Genomic DNA, 12579 nt, shown 5'->3' with positions numbered 1-12579 from the left:
AGACAGTATGGAGGTTCCTCAAAAAATTAAAAATAGAGCTATCTTTTTGACCAGCAATTGTGCTACTGGGTACATATATGTGTGTGTGTGTGTGTGTGTGTGTATAAGTATATATATATATATATATATATATATATATATATATATATATATATAATTGAGGCAAAACTCACGTAACATAAACAATTTCAAAATGTATACATATTTATATATATATAAAAATATATAAAATATAAGGAATAGATATTAACCAACACTTATGTAATACTAGAAGTCCTAGCCTCAGCAATCAGGTAACAAAAAGAAATAAATGGCATCCAAATTTAGGGTATATTTTGGTCTGTTAGAAGAAACTGTATCCCAAAATTTTGAAGAAAGAAAAACTTATATATATACAAAAAATAAGGTTAAATACAATGAAGGGATAGAATATGACTGTAAAAATGAAAATTAAAAAATATTTTAAAAAAGGAATTGATGGGGCACCTGGGTGGCTCAGTGGGTTAAGCCTCTGCCTTCAGCTCAGGTCATGATCTCAGGGTCCTGGGATCAAGCCCCACTTTGGGCTTTCTGCTCGCAGAGAGCCTGCTTCCCCCTCTCTCTCTGCCTGCCTCTCTGCCTACCTGTGATCTGTAAAATAAATACGTAAAATCTTAAAAAAAAAGTAATTGATAAAGTAAGATGTTGCTTGAAAAAGGAGAGAAGAAAAAATTTAAAAAATAGAAAAAGAAAAAAATTAAGAAAATTTTAAAAATTCTGCCCAAGGCAGAATTGCACCATGCTTGCCAGGGGCCAGGCTATGTAATCTGTTCAGGTTTGCTCTTGGTAGCTTTTGTTCCCTGAACACTTTCTGTATCACTTTGGAGGATGAGAATGAAGGTGGTGGCCTCCCAATCTCCACCCCAGAGGAGCCAAGAGCTCGGTGGCCACCCCTTCAGTGAGCCCTCAGAAAAAAGGAGTCAATCACACCTGTCTTCCTGGTCTCTGACCGTGCTCTGTGCTCACCTGGCCTGTGACTGAGCGTTTCTATTTCTGGCACATGGCCCCGCTTAGAGTTTCTAAACCCAGCAGTTTCCTGCAGTGCACTCCCATGCCACTCTTCCCAGTGGAGGAAGGGGGGGGGGTGTCCGCAGATCTGCTACTTGTGGGGTCCCTGCTCAAAAAGTAGTGGCCTGGGGCACCTAGGTGGCTCAGTGGGTTAAACCTCTGCCTTCAGCTCAGGTCATGGTTTCAGGGTCCTGGGATCGAGCCCTGCATGGGGCTCTCTGCTCAGCAAGGAGCCTGCTTCCCCCTCTCTCTTTCTGCCTGCCTCTCTGCCTACTTGTGATCTCTCTGTCAAATTAAAAAAAAAAAAAAAAAGTAGTGGCCTGACTGTGCTGCATATCATGGTTTTTGGCAACCCTGAGCTGAGAGACCCCTCCTCAGCTCTATCTTTGCAGCTGGCCTCCCCACTCTGATACCTGAGAGCTCTGTTACACTCAGGCACCACTGGTCTATCAGTGACCCTGAGGGTCCTGAGACCACATTGTCTCAGGGAGGGCTCCACCCTCTGCTTAGCCACTGGAGCGATGTCCCTCTGTGGAGAGGACCTCTAATAGTTCTGATTTCGTGCTCCACTGCTCTATCACTTGCCAGTAGCTGGCTGACGGAGGCTCCCTCCCACCACAGATTATCTTCCCATATATATGGCCTGGGATTCACTTCTCCTTCCAGACAGTGATTGCTTTTCTATTCATAGAATTCCTGCTATTTTTCTCTTTGGTCTCCTGTTGAGTTTTTAGGTGTTCAGAATGGTATGATAACTATCTAGCTGAATTCCTGGGACCAGAGAAAATTTAGGTTTTCTACTCCTCTGCCATCTTGCTCCTCTCTCCAAACATATACCTATTTTCAAACTAAAATATTTGTATTATTATCTCTGCTATATGGATGAGGATGCTAAGTGAAAAGGAAGCTAAATGACTTACCCAGGGTTACTCAGCTAATAATGGAAATTGGGATTTAGGTCCAGGTAATCAAATTCGAGTCTTACTTCCTAAATATTATGCCAGAAATAAAAGAAGTTTGAAGTATAAAGACCAAGAGACTATAAAAATGACAAGTCAGACTTGAAAAATAACCAGAAGCAGTATTTTCAGAAAAAAAAAAAAAGTAGAGTAATTGAAATTTCAACTCTTAGAATAGGTTTAATACCCAGTAGACACAGCTGAAGCAAGAATTAGAGCAGTGATAAACATAAAGAAATTCTGAATGTAGCACAGAGAAATGTAAAATATTAGAGTCTATGAAACATAGAAAGAAACATGAGTAAGTCTAACGTCTAATTGGAGCTTGAATTCAATTTATTGCCTCTAGGTTCCAAATGCACTTTTTAACATACAAGCATACCTCATTTTATTGCTTCACAGATATGGTATTTTTTACAAATTGGAATTGTGGCAACTGTGCATTAAGCCAGTCCATCAGCTCTATTTCTTTCTTTCTTTCTTTTTTTTTTTTTTTCAGATAGATTTATTTATTTATTTATTTATTTTTTAATAAACATATAACGTATTTTTATCCCCAGGGGTACAGGTCTGTGAATTGCCAGGTTTACACATTTCACAGCCCTCATGATAGCACATACCCTCCCCAATGCCCATATCCCCATTACCCTCTCCCATCTCCCCTCCCCACAGCAACCCTCAGTCTGTTTTTTGAGATTGAGTCTTTTATGGTTTGTCTCCCTCCCAATCCCATCTTCTTTCATTTTTTTCTTTTCCTACCCTCCACCCCCCACATTGCATCTCCACTTCCTCATATCAGGGAGATCATATGATAGTTGTCTTTCTCTGATTGGCTTATTTCACTAAGCATAATACCCTTTAGTTCCATCCACGTTGTCGCAAATGGCAAGATTTCATTTCTTTTGATGGCTGCATAGTATTCCATTGTGTATATATAACACTTCTTTATCCATTCATATGTTGATGGACATCTAGGTTCTTTCCATAGTTTGGCTATTGTGGACATTGCATCAGCTCTATTTCTAACAACAGCATTTACTCACTTTGTATCTCTGTGTCACAGTCTGGTAATTCTTTTTTTTTTTTAATTAAATTAAATTTTTTATTTTTCTTTTAGTGTTCCAAGATTCATTGTTTATGCACCACACCCAGTGCTCCATGCAATATGTGCCGTCCTTAATACCTACCAACAGGCTCACCAAACCCCCACCCTCCTCCTCTCCAAAACCCTCAGTTTATTTAGTTTGTTTCTCAGAGTTCACAGACTCTCATGTTTCATCTCCACCTCCAATTTCCCCCAACTCACTTCTCCTCTCCATCTCCCAATGTCTTCAGTGTTATTCCTTATGCTCCACAAGTAAGTGAAACCATATGATAATTGACTCTCTCTGCTTGACTTATTTCACTCAGCATAATCTCCTCCAGTCCCGTCCATGTTGATACAAAAGTTGGTATTCATCCTTTCTGATGGAGGCATGATACTCCATTGTATATATGGACCACATCTTCTTTATCCATTCATCCACTGAAGGGCATCTTTGTTCTTTCCACAGTTTGGCGACCGTGGCCATTGCTGCTATGAACATTGGGGTACAGGTGGCCCTTCTTTTCACTACATATGTATCTTTGGGGTAAATACCCAGTAGTGCAATTGCAGGATCATAGCGAAGCTCTATTTTTAATTTCTTAAGGGATCTCCACTGTTTTCCAAAGTGGCTGCACCAACTTGCATTCCCACCAACAGTGTAAGAGGGTTCCCCTTTCTCCACATCCTCTCCAACACTTGTTGTTCACTGTCTTGTTAATTTTGGCCATTCTAACTGGTGTAAGGTGGTATCTCGATGTGGTTTTGATTTGAATTTCCCTGATGGCTAATGATGATGAACATTTTTCCATGTGTCTGTTAGCCATTTGTATGTCTTCTTTGGAGAAGTGTCAGTTCATGTCTTCTGCCCATTTTTTGATGTGATTATCTGTTTTGTGTGTGTTGAGTTTGAGGAGTTCTTTATAGATCTTGGGTATCAGCCCTTTGTCTGTAGTGTCATTTGCTAATATCTTCTCCCATTCCTTGAGTTGCCTCTTTGTTTTGTTGGCTGTTTCCTTTGGTGTGCAGAAGGTTTGATCTTGATGAAGTCCCCAAAGTTCATTTTTGCTTTTGTTTGCTTTGCCTTTGGAGATGTGTCTTGAAAGAAGTTGCTCTGGCCCAGTCGAAGATGTTACTGCCTATGTTCTCCTCGGACTTTGACAGATTCCTGCCTCACGTTGAGGTCTTTTATCCACTGTGAGTTTATCTTTGTGTATGGGCAGTTTGGTAATTCTTACAATATTTCAATTTTTTTTCATTATTATATTTGTTATGGTGATCTGCAATCAGTGATAATGGCTTGCTCAAAGTTCAGATAATGGTTAGTATTTAAAAAAAATTTTTTTTACAAGATTTTATTTATTTGACAGACATAGATCACAAGTAGGCAGACAGGCAGGCAGAAAGAGAGAGAGGGAGAAGCAGGCTCCCTGCTGAGCAGAGAGCCCCATGCAGGGCTTAATCCCAGGACCCTGAGATCATGACCTGAGCTGAAGGCAGAGGCTTAACCCACTGAGCCACCCAGGTACCCCAATGGTTAGTATTTTTAAATTTAGGTACATGCATGGCCTTTTTGGACATAACAGTGTCGCACACTAAATAGACTATGGCATAGTGTAAACATAACTTTTACATGCACTGAGAAACCAAAAAATTAATTTGATTCACTTTACTGCAATACTAACATTATTGTGGTGGTCTGGAACCAAATTGACAATATCTCTGAGGTATGCCTGTATCCTTTGTGAGAAACACCTGAATTCCTTTAAGCATTTCTTATGAGCATAATGTTAAGCTTTCTCAGTAGAGGGTAATGGGGGGATATTGTAGGAAAACGAAAAAGTTCTCTAGCAGTTCATGGTGTGGACTGTTGTTTGCCTGGTATGGACTGTTGTTTGCCTGGTATGGGTCTAAAGACATTCAGTAAATGTCCATAGGCCTACAACACAATTCATAGGAGACTTTGCCGCCTTGGCCAGGTGATCATCTTTTTGCAGCCCCCTTGACATGGAAACCAATGTTCCTGTATGACCTATACACAGTTTCCTGTGTCCTGGAGTGTCTTACACCAGAACCCACTTCTACAAGCCTCAACACAGCCTGTGTGTCTCCCAGTTGTAGTCCAGAGGTCCATACAGAGCTGCCACTTCTTCTGCAAATAAAGTAGGTTACCTGCAAAGAAACAATAAGTAGATTAACTCAAGAACAAAAATGAAATATTTCTCAATAAATCCTGGAAACAGAAGATAGTAGAATATTATCTTCAATGCACTGAGGAAAAATAACTATCACCCTGGAATACTATATCAAGAAAAAGATCTTTCAAGAATAAGGTGAATGTCATGGATAAATGTGAAGAACATTATACCGAAAAAGAGAAGTAAAAAAACATAGTGTGCAAGTCCATTTGCGGGACATTCAAGAAGAGACAAAATTAAACCATGGTGATAGAAATCAGAAACGTGGTTACCTGGGATGGGGATAATTTGATTAGAAAGAAGCACAAGGAAACTTTCTAGGATTAAATGTCCTATATCTTAATGGGGTTAGTGATTACACAAGTATATATACATTTGCCAAACTCACTGAACTGTACATTGTGATGGCTGATTTTTTTGGTTAACTTGACTAGGACACAAGATGCCCAGATAAGTGGTTATACATTTCTGGGTGTGTCTGTGAAGATGCTTCCAGAAGAGATTAGCATTTGAATGGTAGGCTAAGTAAATCAGATTGTCCTCCCAGTTGTGACTCAGCATCCTCTAATCTGCTGAGGACCTAAATAGAACAAAAAGGCATTGGAAGGGAGAGTTTGCTCTCTGCCTGACTACCTAAACTAAGACATGGGTGGGTGTTCTTCTTCCAAAGCTGTTTGAAATACAAATATTCTTTACAAGATAGTGCAGAACAAAAGTATGCAGGGCCTCTGCTCACAAGATGTTCAGAAATATGAGATCCATGGGGAATTGTGCCCCGATATTTCAGAACAAATTGGGTATATGAATATTTTTCACTGTAAAACGTATGATATTGAATACAGATCCAAAGTTACCATTCAAATTGAGATGTGCTGTAAGTATAAAATTTATAAGATTTTGAAACTTTGTATTAAAGAATGTAAAATATCTCAATAATTACATTGAATATGTTAAAATGATAGTATTTTTTATATATTGGTTTAGATAAAATGTATTAAATTTATTTCACCTGTTTCCTTTTGCTCTTTTTTTTTTTTTAAAAGATGTTATTTATTTATTTGACAGAGAAAGAGATCACAAGTAGGCAGAGAGGCAGGCGGAGAGAGAGGGGGAAGCAGGCTCCCCACTTAGCAGAGAGCCTGATGTGGGGCTCAATCCCAGGACCCCGAGATCATGACCTGAGCTGAAGGCAGAGGCCCCAACCCACTGAGCCACCCAGGTGCCCCTCTTTTTTTTTTTTTTTTTTTTTTTTCTTAAGGAATCTCCATGCCCCATGTGGGCCTGGAAGTCATGGCCCTGAGAGCAGGAGTCACATGCTCTCCTGACTGAACCAACCAGGTGCTCCTCTTTACTTTTAAAAATGTGATTACTAGATATTGTCAAACTTATGAGTCATGCATTATATTTCTACTGAATAGCTCTGGAAGTCTAATTTTTATTGGACAGCCTAGAATGATCAATTAAGCTAATGAATAGAAACTGAGAGAGAAGATTTTCTTTGTTGGAATGCCCTAGCAAAGAGAGATGGAGGCAAAGTTTAATTGTTAATGTTTTCTTTGGGAGGTAAGATCCCAGAATAGTGAGAGTGTAGGAAAAGAGAAGTGAGTCAGAGAAAGTAGGAAAGCACCTTTAGGCAGTTGCTAGGAAAGTCTGATTCTAGTTTTTGTGGCATGCTGCCTCATCTGAGATTTAAAGTGATGATAGCAGCCAGAATAACCATGGGACTGATTGGGTAGGCCTGGATCCTGGGGCTACTGAGGCCCAAGTGGATTGCATGTTGGGTTGTTTTGATTTATTGGGTTATGTTGATTGTAATTTCCCATTGACAGTTAACACTGGGCATGGAAGTGGTTAGAGATGTTCCACTGACTCCCCAAGTTTCCGAACTCCGAACCGAATCCTCCTTTCATTCATTAGGCTGTAGCAACTCCAGCATCACCTGGCTATCAGAATTCATTACCCAGCAAGTATATCAACTCTGTTTTTACCTGTTTGTCCAATAGCATGAGGAACCCAAAGTGATTCCAAAATATTAGTCACAACTTCCAATTGGGTGGAACCCTGTATCTTTCCCACCCCTGGAATTAAGACTTCTGACCTAACAGAGTGAACAGTTTCAGGAGTAAGAAAGACAAATTCCATTAGTGAGTCACTGATAATGATGATGAGAGAGGCAACAGCCACTTCTACATCTTGGTTCTTATACTTTAGTTTTCTAGTTCTGGGAGACACAGCACAAAAACTAGCCAGAGAATCAGTGAATATACTGCATCATGAAGGAAAGGGCTTCAACCTCACAAGATACTGTCCTCTAGCTGACACCTAAGCTGAAATTTCCACTGTTTCAGTGTTTGTTTTGTTTTGTTCTGGATGGCTGCTCCTGGCTGATAAGGTACTTGGTAAAATTAGTGATTCTTAAGTTCATGAGGCCTTTTTCACATTTCTTTTGACATTGAGTGGGTCTATTTTCTAAGGCAATGTAATAGGGATACCATTTCAAAAGAAAAAATTCTATAACTTTAGGATGGTGCTATGGAGACACTGCAGTCAGGGAAGGCAGAACATTTTCAGACATTGTATTAATTCCAGTAAATCAATATGATGGCCCCAACAAGGGGCAAAGGGTCGAGGGTAATCAACCTGCCAACAGGTGGTTGGCTGGTACCATAATCTAGAACTCAGCATCAGTCTCTGCTTCTGGCTGGTTGGGCAACCAGTGAAGGCAGTAAGTAAGATCGTCTTTGGTGAGAGAAGTCCCATGTTGTTGGGTCTGCTTGGCTTTCATCTTTGCTCCTATGATCACTTCCTTCATGCGTTCAATGTCAAGTACTGGAGTGGTCCACAGAGAAACTGGCTAAAATCCAAAGGACTGGGCTTTCTGTGTACTTGATTTTCCAGACCCTCCTCTGTGGTACATGTTGTTTTTTGAACATTAATGTGAGACACAACAAAACTGCATGTGTTGTGCCCACTCCTATAGCGTCCATCCATATATTATCTACCCAGACCTCCATGTCACCCATTTTCCACCCTCATTTAAGGTTCTCCCCCTCTTTTTAAAGATTTATTTATTTTAGAGAGAGAGCGTGTGAGAGTGAGTGAGCACAAACATGGGAAGGGGCAGAAAGAGAGAGAGAAAAGCAGACTCCCTGCCAAGTGTGGAGGCCAACATGGGGCTCCAACTTATGACCCAAGGTCATGACCTGAGCCGAAATCAAGAGTCAGACACTCAGCCAACTGAGCCACCCAGGCACTTCGTTCTCTTTTACAGCCCTTTTAAGGCCCCAACCAAACAAGACTTTTGGCTCAGCTCAGATGTTCAATATATAACTATAGCTCAGGCTACCTCTCCTATCACATGAAGTGAAAAATCAAACACAGGTCTCACAACTTTGTGTAATGAGATTTCCTCTCACCAGTGTCATGGAGGGCCATTCCTGAATGGTGCTGTAATGTGGTTGGCAGCTATACTTTTACAGTCAGTTCCAATATATTGTACCAGCAGCCTACATGTGAATCAGGCCTGTGTTAGTTGGTCATAAGGAACTCCCCATGAGGTCATCGGTATAGCAAAGTAAGTGACATGGAAGGCTACACCACCTATTCTTACAGTTTACTTGAGTGCCTTGGGCTTTGCTTGAGCCTGAATATATCACTTCCTACATACAATGGGACATTGATGCTTCTGCCCAGCTTTATGACTTGGTTGCTTTGATAATCCTCTGCTCAGGCTGCATAGTCCTTTAATGTACCACGGTCAGATGTTTGGTATTTGGTAAGACCCAGTAGCATACTAGGACATATTTTTCAGAGTAGTTTTTTATGGTGAAGTGCATAGCTTTGTTATAGAATATAAGGATCTACACCATGACTCTTCTATTGGAGCCTGGCCCAAACTCTATGTATCTTCCATGGATAAATCTCCAGCACTATCAGATTTGTAGGATCACATGATGTAAGTGTAATTTTTCAGGCCTGACCATAGGCAATTACAAAGGTCTTACCTGACAGGCCTTGTGGGAAAAAGCCATCCATCCCCTCATATCAGACTTGGTATACAATCAAGTAGTACAGTCTCTAAACGGAGTTGCTGTGAAGGACTGATGTCCTCTGGCTGTTCATGTTCTTCAAATATTTACATTCCCAGCCCCTATAACTTCATTCCTAGGTCTCTTCATCTGAGGTCCTGGGCAGAGGTCTTCTTCAGCTGACTCTGCCAATATCTCCTTATGGGGCAGGACAAATGGGAAACCTTAATCTCATTTATCCCTACTTAGACTCACTACCCAGTAATTTTCTACTGTTAGCCCTTCCTCTCCTCCCTCCCCCTAGGGTTCATAAAGCAGCCAGAACCTTTTGTTCAGGGTTCCCTCAACAGTGAGACAATGCCCATATCTCTGCTGATCCAACTGACCCTCAATTTGTATGCCATTTCATGGGGGAAATGGAGCAGGGGGAGTTGGCATCTTCGATTTTAGCCTTTTGTTTATACTATCACAGTAAGTAATTAAAGTCTTCACTGTTACTTTCATTCTGGCTCCTTGTTGGTTTGAATGGCTGTTCCAACACCTGGTAGCTCAGCTCTCTCCCAACTCTGCTGAGCTCCTGATAGGGTAGTGTTCAATTTTGTTTGGCTTACTCAATATTGTCTCAGTTATTCTGGGTCTTTTGCCTCTTCTTATAAACTTGAGAATAGGTTTATCAAAATCCACAAAATAACTAGCTGGGATTTTAATTGGAATTCCATTGAATCTATAAATAATGTTGGAGTTAGTATTTCCCTTCTTCCAGATTGGTTAGACCCTGATAAAACCCCAAAGGTTTAGGCTTTGGTTAAATGGTTTCTCTTGATGACAGGTCTTATTAAGAAGATCAGAATGGTCTGATGTATTTCAAAATGGTTCCTTTCCTTCTCCTCCTGCTGAAGTATCATGGAATTATTCTCTAATCTTCAGTGTGAGAACTTGGTTGAGCTCGGGAAAGCAAAACCCACAAAAGCCTGGGTAACCCCCTAAGCCTGGGCCCCTATAGAGTTTTTAACTCACAGTCTCCAGCAATTCATCATTTATAGTGTAGGTTTTCCTACCCTAGTGCTGTTCCTGAGGAGCTTTCTGTTCATGGTTTCTGCTATAGTAAGCTGTGATTCTCTGTCTCCATCTGTCTCTCCAGTTTTGGGGGTAGTGTTTTGCCATCACCTGAATTCTCTGATGGACTTGAGAAGAATTAGTGATTTTCAGTTCAGCTTTTTGCTTATTTTTAGGATGCAGTGATGACTTCCAAGATCTGTACACAACAAATCATTAACTGGAAGTCTTCTTTCTTTGACCCACAGAATTTCTGGAAATATATATTTTAACAGACTATTTTTAGAGCAATTTCAAGTTAACAGCATAATGGAATGAAAAACACAAAGATCTCCCATACATTCCCTACTCCCACACATACACAGCCTCCCCCATTATCCACTAGAGTGGTACATTTTATTACCACTGATGAACTTACATTATCACCCAAAGTCTGTAGTTGATGCTGCAGTTCACTCACTGTGTGGTGCCTTCTATGGGTTTTGACAAATGTATAGCAATATATACCCATCATTATGGTTACACAGAGTAGTTTCCCTGCCCTAAAAGTTCTCTGTGCTCTATATATTCAACCCTCCCTAACCCCTGGCATCTTTCTACTACTCATCTTTTTTACTGTCTTCATAGTTTAACATTTTCCAGAGTGTCATATACTTGGAATCATATTTTTTTTATAGCCTTTTCAGAATGGCTTCTTTTACTTTGTAATATGTATTTAAGTTTCTTCCCTGTCTTTTCACAGCTTGATAGTTTCTTTTTTTGTTTTGTTTTTTTTCAAGATTAATTTATCAGTTTTAAAATGCAATCAAAGGGGCGGCTGGGTGGCTCAGTTGGTTAAGCGACTGCCTTTGGCTTGGGTCATGATCCCAGGGTCCGGGGATCAAGCCCCACATTGGGCTCCCTGCTCAGTGGGGAACCTGCTTCTCCCATTCCCTCCACTGCTCTGCCTGCTTGTGCTCTCTCGGTATCTCTGTCCAATAAATAAATAAATAAATAAATAAAATCTTTTAAAAAGTGCAATAGAAATAACAAATACCATTTTTGTATCATAATTTTATATATAATAAGTATTAATACACTGTTATATGATATCTTTTTTGGTCATAAGATTTTTCTGACTCACTTTTCTCCAAATTTCTTTTCTTTTTCTTCTTTTTAAATATTCAGTTAGCCAACATATAGTGAATCATTAGTTTCTGATATAGTGTTCAAAGATTCATTAATTGTACATAATACCCAGCGCTCATAGTTCATTTCTTTTTAGCACTGAATAATATTCCATTGTGTAGACATACCACAGTTTATTTATCCATTCACCTACTGATGTCAACATCTTGGTTGCTTCCAGGTTTTAACAGTTACTAATAAAACTACTATAGACATCCATATGCTTTTTTTTTTTTTCTCTAAACAGTGAGAGCAAGCATGCATGCATGCACTCATGAGTAGGGGAAGGAGGCGGAGGGGCAGAGGGAAAGAGAATCATAAGCAAGCTCCATACCCAGCCTTGATCTCATGACCCTGAGATCATGACCTGAGCTGAAATCAAGAATCAGATGGTTAATCGACTGAGTCACCCAGGTGCTCCTGAGTATTTTTGTATGGACATAAGTTTTTAACTCCTTTGGGTAAATATCAAGCACTGTGATTGCTGGATCATAAGGTAAGTACATATTTAATTCTGTAACAAACCACCAAAGTGTCTTCCAAAGTGGTTTTATCATTCTGCATTCACATCAATGAATGAGAGTTCCTGCTTCTCCACATCCTTGCCAACATTTGGTGTTGTCAGTATTTTGAATTTTGGTCATTCTAACAAGTGTGTAGTGGTATCTCATTGTTTTAATTTGCATTTGCTTGATGATAAATGATGTGGAACATCTTTTCATATGTTTATTTGCCATCTGTTTATCTTCTTAGGTGACTTGCCTGCTAAGGTCTCTGGTCCACTTCTTAGCCAGGTTATTTGTGAACTTATTGTTGAGTTTAAGAGTTCTTTGTATAACTTTCTAGGGAGATACTTCTGGCCTATTGTCCCTAGCTTTGGGGATTAAGCAGACACTGAGTCATTTTTCTTCCCCTTATTATAATTTATGTAATTATCTCATGGGATTGGAACATCTTGGCCTTGGTATACCTTGGTGTTCTAATCTAATGAGTTTACCAACTTCATATATTTAGAGATGATGGAAGCATTGTCATGTGAG

Source organism: Lutra lutra, chromosome 2, assembly GCF_902655055.1.
Source record: "Lutra lutra chromosome 2, mLutLut1.2, whole genome shotgun sequence".
Classification (NCBI taxonomy): Eukaryota; Metazoa; Chordata; class Mammalia; order Carnivora; family Mustelidae; genus Lutra; species Lutra lutra.
This window is presented reverse-complemented; position numbering follows the sequence as displayed.